This window comes from Crocodylus siamensis, chromosome 1 (assembly GCF_052110815.1).
Source record: "Crocodylus siamensis isolate JL-2025a chromosome 1, ASM5211081v1, whole genome shotgun sequence".
NCBI lineage: Eukaryota > Metazoa > Chordata > Crocodylia > Crocodylidae > Crocodylus > Crocodylus siamensis.
The window spans coordinates 355,214,389-355,228,534 of NC_143395.1; the positions used below are offsets into that span (position 1 = coordinate 355,214,389).

At 40.6% G+C, this 14,146-nt stretch overlaps 1 long non-coding RNA gene across 1 annotated transcript in view; it reads left to right on the forward strand.

Moving 5' to 3' along the window:
- Positions 1 to 10,012: 10,012 nt before the first annotated feature.
- Positions 10,013 to 14,146, forward strand: part of LOC149874937 (uncharacterized) — a 52,316-nt gene continuing 48,182 nt past the window's right edge. Inside the window, exon 1 of the long non-coding RNA XR_016438791.1 lies at positions 10,013 to 10,153. This is a non-coding gene — a long non-coding RNA (uncharacterized LOC149874937). The remainder of the gene's footprint in view (positions 10,154 to 14,146) is intronic.

Below are 14,146 nucleotides of genomic sequence, written 5' to 3' on the forward strand. Positions count from 1 at the left end.
TCTGTTACCTAATATCAAACAACTTTAATGCTTATACTGCCTGCTCAATAAAACATATTTTTAGACATCTATAATGCATACAGTATATCTTTTTGTGTCTGTGTGTGTGACAATCCTGTATCCAAACAAACAGGCAAAGTCGGATTCTGTTACTACTAATTCTGCTTTCCAGTCATATTTCCCTATCTATTCCTTTCATTTTTAAAATCATCCTGATTTGACCGAGAGGAAAATTGGCCCAGTTTTTCATGGATAACAAAAGTCCACATAGGCAGTAGAAAACATGCATGTTATATGCACATATCCTAGTCTTCACTGGTCTTTGCTTTAGACTTGACTTCTGCTGTTTGGATGACAAAAAACTCTGTCTCCAAACTCAATAATCCCACTATGTAGTTTTGTGTCACTCTACCTGATCAAGTATCTTCACGTTTGTTGAGCTTGGAGGGTATCAGAAATGTGTCACCATTTAAAAAAAATGTATTTTCCCTGAAGATGCCAGTTCACCAAACCAAAACTTTTTGAGAAAGCATATTTCATTCAATGAAAATATTGTGGGAAAGTTTCTTTGGTTCAGCATGGTCCAGAGCCTCCATGAACTTTCTCAATTACATGATTCACATTTATGTAAATTATTCCTACTGTGTTTCACTCAACTTAGCCCTGGGGGAATATTGCCCTTATTACAAAATATATGCTTTATAGAGATGTTAGAGAGAATAGCCTAAATGTGATGACAAATGTGAGAAAATAGATATGTTCTGTTATCTGTAGTTGGGGAAATGATCTGGGTTTGTGGGAATTCCAGATTTAAAGCCATATTCCAATGTGGTTTTTCTCTTTGCTAGACCAGTAACTGGTCTATTGCATACAAATATTAAAAATTCATTGGGCCAAAGCCATGTTCTATAATCTGATGGGCAGGGCACACACCTAAGGTTTTGGAGATCCATGTTCAAACTTCGTCTCCAAATGAGATAAAGTAGGGACCAGAGTCTTTCTCAAATAACTGGTAAGTGGTTACACTTAGCTGTTGTTTATCCTGAGCTGGGGGAGGAGGAAAGGAACCATGTGTGTATGTCTGTTTGACAAAACCTAGAAAATACTCAAGATTTATCCCAAATGGAACACAAACAAATGTTAAAACTGGAAAATTATTAATGAAGTAAAATTGTTTATGCTGGGTTGTGAAATGGCGTTTACTTTATAGATCTCTTACGTATCATTAAAACATAAAAACCAACATTACTGATATTTTTTATAGTTATATATGAGAAAATTGGATGAGAGGTTTTTTTTCAAACAAGCTCATTGCTTATATAGTCTCCAGAATAAGTAGCTCAGTTTTCAAGAGAGTGCAGCACATGAGGAACTACTGCATTCTAAGGACCTGAAAATCTGGATCTGTGTTCTTTTGAAAATCTGGCCCATGGAGACTTATATCAACATATTAGGATATATTACAGTACAGACTTAGTAACTTTAAGTGAAATCCTAGGCCCATTGTAGTCTGACATCAATTTCGCCACTGGTTTCAATGGAGGCAGAATTTCACCTATACACTTTCATTTTGACTAGTATTGAAATTAAGGACAATATCCTTGAAAGTTTGGTGACTCAAAATAAAAAAAAAAGAAAGAAAGATAGAAAGAAAGAAAGGAAGAAAGGAAGAAAAAGAAAAAAACTGTTCAGCTATGTCTATCTTCATTCCAGTGTGCTGCTTACAGATCTTGAGTTGAATTTTTGGTTAGCTTTCTAGATTCTTTTAGACAGTAGATACACATACATTTAACCTGTTTAGATGTAATCTTCCTAAGAGGAGGTTCTTGAAAAAAGAAAAAAAAAAGAACCCTTGATGCAAAAGATATGTTAAAAAAGATCAATGACAAAATGTCACTGACAATCGAACTCATGTAAAGATCCTTAGAGTGTCAGAATATAAGGTGAAACAATGCAGTCACATTGCTTTTATCTCTTTGATCCCATGTTCAAGACCAGCACAGGCCTGCAGCAGCGCTTAAACTGTAACATCGTTACAAGAGCAGCTATTGACTTTGGCATTATTGAGAACCTAATACCAGTTATTGAAGTCAGGTTTTACTGCTTTTTAACACTGACAAGATTTCTATAGGGGAAGATCTAGTAGCTCTTTTTTTATATTTCTTGGGAAATACTCCTGATTGTCAAAACAGCTCTGCAAACTGTGTATTCAGTAGTACACTGTATATTGTGAAGAAAGTGTGATCAAAGATAGAGAGCTAGGGGAAATGCATTCAGATGTCAGGTATACCCTTGTATGATCTAAATGTCAGGACAAGTAGAGCCATGAATGAATGCTTCATTACAGATTATTCCACGTTAGTGAAAATATTTCTCATATTGCACTTCCTACAATTATGTATTGGGTTTCTAAAATATATTTATTTTTTCAGTCTGGGTTTTATGTTTATAAATCTCTAGGAAAACATTACTTTGCTTGTAATGTGTGTAGATTGATAGCTTGGCTGTAGTCTTCTGATGTTGGGTATTTTTATTAATAAAAGATTTGGGTTTTTTTACTGTGGTTAAAAAAATAACACTTATGATTTGTTTTTTGTTTTTAGATCACCAAAGGGGTCAGTAGTAGGAGTGGAGTATAAACGTTAATTTGTGTACTAAGCTCAACAGATACATGAACTGGAGAAGTCATCCTGTTCCTGAGATGGAGGGACTAGAATTTTTGTTCATTAGTTTCTGAAATCAACCACTAATACCAAAGCTGGAGTAATTATTCCTTTAGTAACTTAAAGCCAGTACTTTTCAGTAAGGCACTCAGAACAGGAGTTACATGACTTTGGTGAGGCTCCTGCCATTGACAACTGGGTGATGTATGTTTGGATTTGATTGTATTTATTGTTTAGTGGGTGGATTAGTGTCCTCAGTAACTGTTTTGCATTTGACTATGTAAGAAAGCTCACTTTAACATGTGTTTGCTATATTTTCCACCTCAAATTGTAGATTGACATCTGGGTGTGCTTCCTGTGAGACTCCTGTGCTGGGAGATGGAGGTTATGTTTCTCCCATTCAAAAGGCAGCTTAACAGACAGCATGGCTACACTAAAAGAAATATTTTTTTCTTCCGGACTACATACAATGGGTTTATTGATGTATGTTGATTGGTTTGTGGATGGGGCTGTAGTGTTGCTTATGGCAGAGATAAGACTAGAGGGAATGCAAAAAGGATTCTTTAACCGAGATTCTGTAAATCTCCTGTGCTCTTAGTTCCCAGATGGTTACAAAGATTTGGCTGAGATGAAACAATCATGGAATGTATTGCTGACTGCACCAGAGAGCTGTCAGAGAGTTTGTGTTGTGTTCATTTGTAAGTGGGCGGAATTTGGGTGCTGTGTAGGTGGGACTGTTTTTTGGTGTGGGAGGTGCTGCTAATTCAGACCTGCCAAGCATCACTTATTATGTGTGACACTTTCATATTGTCATGCGTCCCTGCATCTCTACTGGCTTCATATTCCTTCATTATAGCTGCAGGGAGTCGGCAGTGCTCAGCTGCCTACTACAATAACCTTCCTCAGTTTTTTCTCATGCAAATGATGTCCCTGGTGACCCCAGGCTCATTCAACAAGCTCCTAATATAAATAAATAAAGATAAAATAATTAAAACCTTGTCTGACCAGTTTTCCTAGAAAACTGTATCAGCTTTCTCATTTCCTTGCATTACAGCTCAGTACATCACCCTCATCCATGAAATCTGTCTTTCTACCCTTCCCAGTTGTGAGTGTTTTCACTCATTGCTGCTCCTTTTAACTTCCCTGCCTCCCATCAATCTCTACCTGTTCTCTCTAGGCTTACTGTTTGATTCATACTGCCCTCTTCATCATACTGGTTTTCCTGGATAGCCTATGTAACAAGTTCAACTGGAATATTTTGGTATACCAGACCTTTGAAGATACTTGGTAGTATGTCAGGTATTGATAGCTTTGGTGACAAAGATCTAGACCCTTAGCTGCTGCCTGCATTTTTTTGAGGATTCCTGCTTCTTTATTCCTATGTTTCAACTTTTTGAGGGAGAGAGAATTCCCTTTCTGGAACTGACTCCTTGTAAAGTTTCCAATGCCTGACCTCAATATTCAATAAAAGTTTTGGTTTGGTTTACCCCTGTTAATGCCCCATGAATCAATAGGTTCTACTCAGGAATGATAAGACCTCACAGCTACTATTAGTCATTTTACAGGCAGATCACGGGGTCTGCTGCTATTTTTGAGGGCTTATTGTAGCCACCCCCTCCCCTCTGATTGGCTGAGGGCCCCCAGTGGCCCCACCTGTCATCACTGATTGGCTATGAGGACTGCCCATCATATGGGCCCACCTCAGTCAATTCCTTCAGTACCATTGACTGTTTCCCATCTGGCCCTGCTGACTTGAAAGCATCTAGTTCTTCTAAGTATTCCTTAACCTGGTTTGAAGACTCCAGACTGTTTGTGTCCTTCCCTATCTCTGCTGCTAACTGCACTTGTCAGCTGGGAGCTTTCACTATTTGTGAAAGCCAAAATAAAAAAATATTAAATACTTCAGCCTTCTCTGCATCGTCTGTGATCAGGTTGCCTCCTGCATTCTGTAAGGCACCTATACAACCTCTAGTTTTCCTCTACTTTTGACATACTTATACAATTCCTTTGTATTGACTTTTATCTCCCTTACTAACTGCACCTCAAACTGTGCCTTGGCACTTGTCCCCTTCACTGGTACACCTAGACCCGTATAATCGCTTTTGGTCTTCTCAGAGTCTCCCTTGGCAGTATCATGAGTGCCCACATAGATGAGCAGCATAGGATAGTAGACAGAGGATCAAATGAGTCAGCGAAACCTATCTGTGACATCTTGGATTCAGGTTCTTGGATGGCAGCAGGTCTTCCAAGCCAACAAGTCAGGGCAGCAGATGGATGCCTCCATGCCACATGTAAAGGAGCCACCAAACACCACCAACCATTGCTGCTTCTTGGTAGCAATGGTCTCAATCCTCCCTCCTTTAGGGTTGCATGGTTTCGGCTCCTCTGCCATTGGACTGGGGTCCTTCTCGTCAGGTGTGATAGCTTCATACTTGTTCTTCAGCTGGGCAGCTGCAGGATAGAGGCCTGTACCTTTTTCCACAACTGTCAATTTTGGACTTCTAGGGGTTTTTACATCGTTTTACTCCCCCCATATCATTTAGTTCATACTGTATTAGTGGGGAAACCTTCAGAGTTTTGTCTATTATTTCCAGGTAGATAACCTGTATGATAGGCCAATTATCCTGATGAAACATACTGTAGCCTGGTCTTTGAAACCTCAGAACCTACCAAAATATTTTGTAAAAAATTTCATGCTTTTTCTACTACCGATTGAGAAGGGAACACAGGTATAGGAAAAGCACTGGCAGCCTCTGACATTTTTTCTACTTCCATATAGGTCTGCCTGGAGCAGATTTAGGCAACATAAGACTAAAGGAAGTGGCTAGTTAGTGGCATGGAAGCTATGCATACATTAAGGCTTTCAGTCTTCCTGGTGGAATTGAACCAGGTAGTTGTGGTAGAAACCTTTGCCCAAAAGCCTAATTGTAGACAAATTCTGTATGACTTGGTGATAGCATGGGTTGGTTCAGAAACCAGGATGCATCTTTAACCTATTGTAACCAAGGACCAACCACTTCCTACTTTGCACAGAAGAAAGTTCATCAAGTGGGTAGAAGGTGACAAAAAATAATTTCAACCAAATAGGGCTTCTATTGGGAGCTCTCAGGCTAAATGAAATGTATCTGAAATTATAGTTTTCTGACATGATTGAACAATATTGAATTCAGAATTATAGAGAAGTAGGGTTGAAAGGGATCTCCATAGGTCATTTAGTCCAATTCCCAGTTTGGTTTCTAAGTTGGGACACTCATAGATAGGTGTTGGATTTCTCTGACCAACTTAGGTGGCTTTCTTCCACAACTGTCAATATACCAGAGAAGGCATTCTGTGTTCCAGAATCCATTAGGATTGTACTTTGCTCTCTGTCGCTTCTTTTCCTTGATCTAGATTGTCAGTCCTATCTTGCTGTCAGTGGTAATGATTCTTTGGCCTATTGGTCAAAAAGCTTTGAGCTGGATGAGTTCTCTGTTACTAGGACTAGATTTTATCACCCCTTCTAATATGCTTAGAACATAGTCTAAAACCCACTGCCCTAGGCATTTTTGTTGCTACAAGTTGAGAATAGCTCCAACTGATCGATAGGTGCCTCACACACTTCAACTTCAATGAACCAGCACTTCTTCCCAATGACAAACACTGCTGTCTGCAGTTGTTAGTATCCAAGTCAGCCTGATGCACAGTACTCTGACTCTCATTTTTTTCTCTGTAGTAGGGGGGATCAAACATTAGAATAGGGTCTGCTAATATCAGCCCTTTTACAGGGCTGGATTCCCCATTCATTTAGAGAAACACAAACAAATGCACACTCTTTTACCTTACCTGGCTGTAGCTGGAAATGAAATCCCCAAATGTATGTGTCAGAATCCCCTCTTGTTGTATAATTGTGTGTATTGTGGGGGATCAGCTCTTGCTTCTACACTTCCCACTCACACCTACTCTCAGTGCCTGAGAAGAAGCCCCAAAGGAATCCCTTCTCCCTCCCAGCTATGGTTTTCTATCTGTATATTTATACAGATCTACTTGTGTTGCTCTGTGGAGAAAAAATCAGTGACTTGCTCTTATCCATAAGAAATGCCACACATGGAGCTGCTTAACATGTGGCAGCTATTCTGGCTTCTTTGAGAAATGATCCTTTTCAAAAACGTCTGCTGTTTGAGCAATTTCCTGCTCAATACTGAGTTACCATTTTTATTTATTTCTTATAGTCCATTTTCTTAGAGTGTTATAAAATATGGTGACTGGAAGAGGTGTAGAAGAATAGGGCTCTGAGTGAAAAGCTTCTGACAGCCCTGGAATAACTTATGAAGCATCATTTCTTTTTGATTAAATATAGCATGGTATTGTATGTATGCATACCTCAAGAGTAACATGAATTTGTAAATTTAAAAAATACTTCCCGGCAGTTCAAACTGGGGTATATAATGGAAAAAGTAAGAGTGACTTAAGTTCTGTGTGTGTGTGTGTGTGTGTGTATAAAATATTTTGTGGTTAGTATGTGTATACTGTAGAAAGTACATTTGAAAATCACAAGTCACTTAAAATGTCATATGCTGGAATATGTCTGAATTGTGCTGTCAATGTGGGGAATGAATTCAAATAATAGGTGCTATTACTGTGGCATGAAACTATTAGTTAAAGTTCACAGTGCTTGACTAGATTATTTAGACCTTTACTAGGGGAAAAAAATGAAATTTTAAATGTTTGAATGTTCTTCTGTTCTTCCTTATTTTGAGCAAAGGCTCAAGGTTTAACGCAAAAAAAGAAGTTCTACTGCTGCATTCTTAGCAGTTCAAGTTCAAGTGAGCAGAGGACAAAACTGCCTGTGTATGGTGCTAACTAGTATCATGAGGACGTCAAGCTTGACTTAAGGTGGATTGACATGTCATTATTCTCCTCATTCTTGCTTCTTTTTAATGATCTACACCTGAGCTCCAGTGTGTATTTTGTGACACTTATTAGCAATCTACAGGTCTGAGACCACTGTTGTTTATCCATCTCTCACCTATGAAAACGTTAATAAGAGATGACGCATAGCAGTGTCTGGTGCCAGTTGAAGGTCATGGATAAAGTGAAGTAGTATCAGACATCTGTCTCTCACGGTGGGCATTGCAGACTCAAGTTTCACTGAAAGCAGCAGGCTGAGTGATCTCACACCATTAATATCAACGGGGCTCGAGTGCATGCTACCTGCATTAGTTCCTCGGTTTCAAGGGTGGAAGTGTGGAGCTATTAACACACCTCATTCACATCCTAGATAAGAAAGTTGAAATAGTTCCACATGGCAGATGAACAAAGGAAGTCATTAGGCTTATTCTTGTCCACATGCACTCAACTGCCTGACAGCAACTGCCCCTGCTATTTTAAATCAAGACTAAGAGACTCAAGGCTACCGATTTACTGAATTTCAATCAACTCTGATTCATTTTTTCTTCTTATTTTTCTTTTGTGAGGGGCTGCTTCAGAACAACAAGATCTCATTGACTAAACTGATTACTTTGCATTTTAGCCATGTACAACCTTCACAATACACTAATACCAATAATATTTGCATGAAAGAAAATTACCATATTCTTTCAGTTAGGAGTTCTCTAGCAGCCTATGGGTGAACATTAGCTGTCAGATCCAGGGCAATTATGAATAAACGTTCCTCTGTCCCTCTGAGTGTGCAGATATGGGGGGGTGCATATGGGTTTATATTTTTTTCTCTGTACGTTTGAATGTATCTGTCTGTATATGCGTTTGTGTGTGTGTGTGAGAGAGCAAAAGTGTGTATACATGTGAATGAAAAGTGTGTATGAATTTAAATATAGATAGGCAGATAGATATATAGATACAAACACAGATATAGATGACTATTAAAAAAAAGAAAGTAGTTTATTGAAATTCATAGAATGCAGTTCTGCAGGTATTTTGTGCTTGCATAAGTGATATCTGACTTGCTTCTTTTGTTTCCTTTCCTTTCTCTCCCTCTCTGTCTTTCTCAAATGGCTTTTTTTTTCTAGTAACATTTTTTTTCTTTTGCAAATCATGCAGACACTTGGGCCCCTGCTGGGCTGGCACAGTCACCAGCAACTTTACAGCAAAACCCTTCCATTCCCTATACAGTGCATAAAATGACATTGTTCAGCAGGCAAGCAAAGGATGCAAAATGTTAAACCCCTCAAATTCCTATTGACTCTACTGGGGAGTGCATTGCAGCAATTGGTTAGTATCTGGACTGGTATCTGGAGTAGCTGAATTTGTCGAAATTGTCCCTGAATGGGACAAATTACTAGACTTTCCACCCCTCAATCTGAAGGAAACAGACTTTTAATTAATAGCTATAGATCTCCCTTTTCTATCTCACTGGTACAAAGGCCTGATTCAAACCCCACTGCAGTACACAACCTCTCCCTCTAGTTTTTAGTTTGGGCCCTACTAAGTGTCCTGCTTCTTCAGTTTTTTATAAACTAGATAAATGAAGCATAATTTTAAGTCTTCCTGTCAGGAAGAAATGCTACTTCTTTTTTCCTGAGTTGTTTTCACTGATGTAGAATAGACTAGGTTTGTAGAGGATGACTTTTTTGGCTTGTTCATCTTGCATGAAAATCAAAAGTATTGCCTTTGTTTTGTTTTGTTTTGTTTTGGGGATGCACTGGTATTTAAAATCAACTCCCAACATCTCACAGGTTGCAACTGTATTCTTAAGTACAGTAATGGGTGACAAATAAGAAAAACTGAGAACACTGTAGCCAGGTTGTTGTGGAACAACAAAAAGCCTGCTGCATTCTTTCTAAACAAACAAAAAGTATAATTGGAAAAAATCATTTTTATGTTCTCTTACATTAGGTGGGACCACTGAGTGAAACATTCACTGATGAATTACTCCTCTAATCTGTGGAGGAAAAACAGCTACTGGCAAATTAAAGAGTCCTGGAACGGAGCCATGAGAACTAAATGGCTAAAAATGAAAACAGGCAAACATTTGAAGAGTATTCTACAGAACACAGATCTTTCAACACCTCCCCCTTTCCCATGGTTAATTCATTGTCATGGAAACTGAATTTATCAAAATGTTCTTGTTCACTCCTAGTGACCCAGTGAGTCGACTTACAGAGCTGGTGAAAGGTAACTTAGGCTGAAGCAATTTTTACAAATGATATGTAGCAGTTCATAAATCGGTGAATTTTGAATGGTACCATTGTGCTTCCTGAACAGTTTTCCACAGTCTCAAAAGGCTCTTAATCTGCAAGCCAGAAGGGTCTGAAACCCCTTACTAACAAGTTAGATTGGGAGGCGTGTATAGGGTTTGCCCCCCGCCCCCTCCTTTTCTCCCTCTAATTTGCTTTTCTTCTCTCCCTGTGAATGTATGTTTAAATCCTCTTATTTGTGCCTTTTATTTACTTCATGCATTCTCTATGGCATTTTCCTTTGCTGATCTGTAGCCTAAGGATGCAAAAATCCTTCAGCACCTCATCACTATCATCTCTCCTGATCTCTTGCTGAAGGTAGGTGTTGACTATTAAGTGTGACACACAATGAATCCTGTATGCAGCCAGTTTTGCCAAATCTGAATTAAACCTAGAACTCTGGATGCCTTCATCCGGTCTCAAAAGGTGGGCTTGGATGTGATTTCTTCATCATGCAGAAAAAGAATATTATATGATTATTTTAAGGATTTTTCATCTTCCATGTTGCTGCCAAATTCAGTCAAGGTTGATTTTTATTTTATTTTATGTTAGCAATTAGTGACTTGTTGTCATGGAAACCACACTTCACATGATTCTTGAACTTAAATGGCTGAATGCGATCATGCAGCAGCCCTTCCTTCCTTTAGCCTCAGTAGTTAAAGTGTCTTTTTGTGCCATCTTGATTACAGATTCACATAAAATATCTATAAACATGGAAAATAATAGCAGAGGGCCACATCAATTAAAATTGCATATTCAATAATTCATTCTTTAATTAAAGCTCCTTCCTTTTCCTATTGCTGTAACCTTTCAAGTGTTAAAGCAGACACAAGAGCTAATCATTTAGTAAGAAATATCTTTTCTAATTAACAGTTTGTGAGACAATAATGAAGAAAAACAAAAACTGGAATTTTAAATTCTTTGTTAGCCTTTAAAGTTTAATGAAAAGGAGGAGAACAAGGAGACTTTAGTAATGAAATCTCTTCCAGGTAAAACATCTGCAGTTTAGGTTACAGTATTTGTATGTGCAGCTTTCCAGGTAAACAGATGAGATGAAGCAGGATACAAGAGTCAAGGGATGTAATGCAGTATATGTGAATTATGTTTGCATTGGTGGCATTCTTTATATGGGTTGTAGTTAGGGATCATAATTCATTTAAACTTCATCACAGAGGAAGCTACATTTGACGTTAGGGATCTTATTGAAGGATCAGTGGATTTTATTTGTTGACCTGGGAATAATGTTACAACCTGATAGAAATACCATAATGTAAATGGAATTGTGTTTGCCGCCATCGGACTTTTTTTCTGTTATGTTAATAGATTTCTACTGGCATTGTTTAATAGGTTTAGTTATTATTTAGTTATTTAGTTATTATTTATAAGCACCCAATGTGCACTGACATATTCTGGGATTAAAAGTGGGAGTTTGGGAGGGTTTAGATTAAAGCACTTCTAGGAACTCTTAGGGTAAAGATCTGGAACGTGATTATCAGGGATCCTGGTTTTCTCTGGTTAAAAATCCCAGATTCTGGGGTAAAAATAAACAGTTCTCTGCATTGTTCTGTGATTAAAATGAAACACCACTATGTATATAGATATCAGTTAAACACAGTCTTTTATTGATATGTTTACAATTTTAAAGCAATTTGGAAGCCTACCCGTGCCTCAGTCATTATAATAAAATTAATTCTAAATACGTAAATGTTTTGGCGTTTGAGCTTATTTTTTTATCATGGAAAATCAGAGGTCCCCCTGCCCCCTTCACTCACCAGCTGCGGCTGTGCTCCCCACTGCTTTGTGGCACTGAGCAGCCCTGCCCTGTCCCTGCCCCTGCCCATGCTGTTGCCTTTCACTTCCAAGCCACAAGCCCAAGTCTGCCAAGCCCTACCAGTGCCCCTCACTCCTGACCCACAGCCTCCTGGCTCTGTCAGTGCCCTCCTCTCCCAATCCATAGCCCCCACATCCCTAGCCCTACAGGTGCCCCTGACTCCTGACCCACAGGTCCCACGCCCTGCTGGTGCCCCTTAATCCTAACCCACAGCCCCCAACCACTGCCAGTGCCTTTCACCCCTGACCTACAGCTCCCCCCCCAATCCCTGCTGGTGCCCCTCACTCCCAACTCACAGCTCCCCACTCCCCCTAGGCCTGCTGGTACCCTCACTCTCAATCCACAGCCCCCCCACACCTTCCTCTCCTTTCTGGTGCCCCTCACTCTACCCCCAGAGCTCCCTGGCCCTGCCAATGCCCCTTATCTCCAGGCCCCATCCTCTGCAGCTCTGCTGTTGCCCCTCACTCCCAACCTGTAACCCCCCCTGGCTCTGCCAGTGCTCCTGCTGGTGCCTCTCACTCGTGACCCACAGCTCCCCCACCCCACTGTGGCCCCTCATCCCAGTCCACAGCCCTCTGATTCTCCAGCTGCCAGGGCTATGGACTGCATAGCTACCCATTTCCTGCTCTGTGAGCACCAGCTGCAGCTGGCCACCAGCACCCAAGTCTCCACTGACATGCAGAAGGCAGTGGCTGTGGCTGGAGCGTGGAGCTGCTGTCTGCTGCTGTCTGGCTGTATTGCTGGAGATGTGCATGTGTACATGCGCACACATGGGGCAGGGGGCTGGACTCAAGGCTCTTCCAAGGTCCCTTCCAGCCCTATGAATGTCTACGAAATCTATGAAACATGCACATGGTTCCCACTGTGTTGTGCTGCTCCTAGCTTGGGGGGGCGGGGTATGTGCAAAATGTGGCCTGTGGGCTAGATGCAGCCTGCCAGATCATTCTATCTGGCCCATGGGGCCCCTAAAAAATTTAGAAAATTAATATTTATCTTCCCCTGGCTGCCTGTCCTGCGGCCCTCAATGGCTTGCCAAAACTCAGTCCCTCTGCCTGAAATAATTGCCTACCTCTGTCTAGCTCCAAGGAGCTCCTTGCAGGCTGGAATTCTGCCTGCCTGCAAGTGGAAACCTGCACTCCTGCATTTTTCTCCTTTAAAGGAAAACTTTGATCCCTGATGATTACTATGAAAGGATTTTCCCCAAATATTAGTCTATTAGTAAACTTACTCCATCTTAAGTAGTAGATACACAATCTTCCCACCGTAGACACTGTTGCTGTGCCTGACTTGAATTCAGGGATGCAAATGGACTAGTGCACACAACTGGTACACCTGTGACAATAGTACCAGCATAAAACAAGTCCTCATTTTCTGAGACATTGTGGAGTGGCTCATTTTCGGAGGGACCCTAGAGTGGACTGACTTACTTTAGCATTGGCTGTGTACCATGTGTTTGCTTTATTGTTACCATAGAGTAAAGTTAATTTACTCAGTCATAAATATGCTGTGCATTCATCCCCTAATACTAAATGAGGTTGTCAACAAAAGTAAGTTATATGGATAGGATTGTAGGAGTTTAGATTTACAACTTACAGTATATTCATGTAAATTTCTTATGTGGACAAGACCCTAGTGTACCTTGCATGTGTGCATAGGCTAGGTACAGATGGTCAAAAAGCCCAAGGTGGATTGATCAAAGCTGGGCAGGTTTCATACTTAAGTGGTGTAGGCTGGTTTGGGAGTGAACAGAACACATTTGCCTTTTGGTGGGGGGTGAAGGGGACATGGACTGCCTGCACTGGCTGAGGCCACCAGGTTGGGGGCACTCCCACATGCCTCTCAGAAGGCCCCACAGGCTCCCTGTGCTGCTGGAGAAGGCCAAGAACAGCTGAGCAGCTGGGCCACTGCTGATTGGCTGCCAGGTCCATATGGCAAAAGTCCCTAGTTCCTCCCTGCCTGGCTATGGCTGACAGTTCACCATAGGCAGGAGGCAGAGCTGGGCACACAGGCTTTGCTCTGGTCTGTGGGAGCCTAGGGGTGGAGCCCACTGGATGCTCAGCTGGAGCAGCCAAGCATGGGGTGAGTGCTAGCATGGCTCCCTGTGAGGATAGGCTAGTGGGGGGCTACAAAGGTTTCTGGGATGCCAACAGACAGTGACCTAACATGAATTGATAGGTGATCTGGTACAGAAGTTTAATGTACCAGTCTGACCTAGATTGATTAAGTCTGAGTGCACATCTATCCAGGTCTATCTTAAACCTGGTTCTGCCATTTTTAAATCAGTCTATGTGTGCCAAACCTTTGTTCTATTATGACTGCAGACCAGTTTTTGGGCACTTATACTGTTTTATGTATAATGTTGATACCTATCCAATAGTGGCTATTTTAATTCCAATTGGTTTAATCTTGAAGGTCCAGATTGTATTCTACCTATTAAACATGTAAGCAGACTTAAGCTCTTAAGTGTAACGATATTCTAA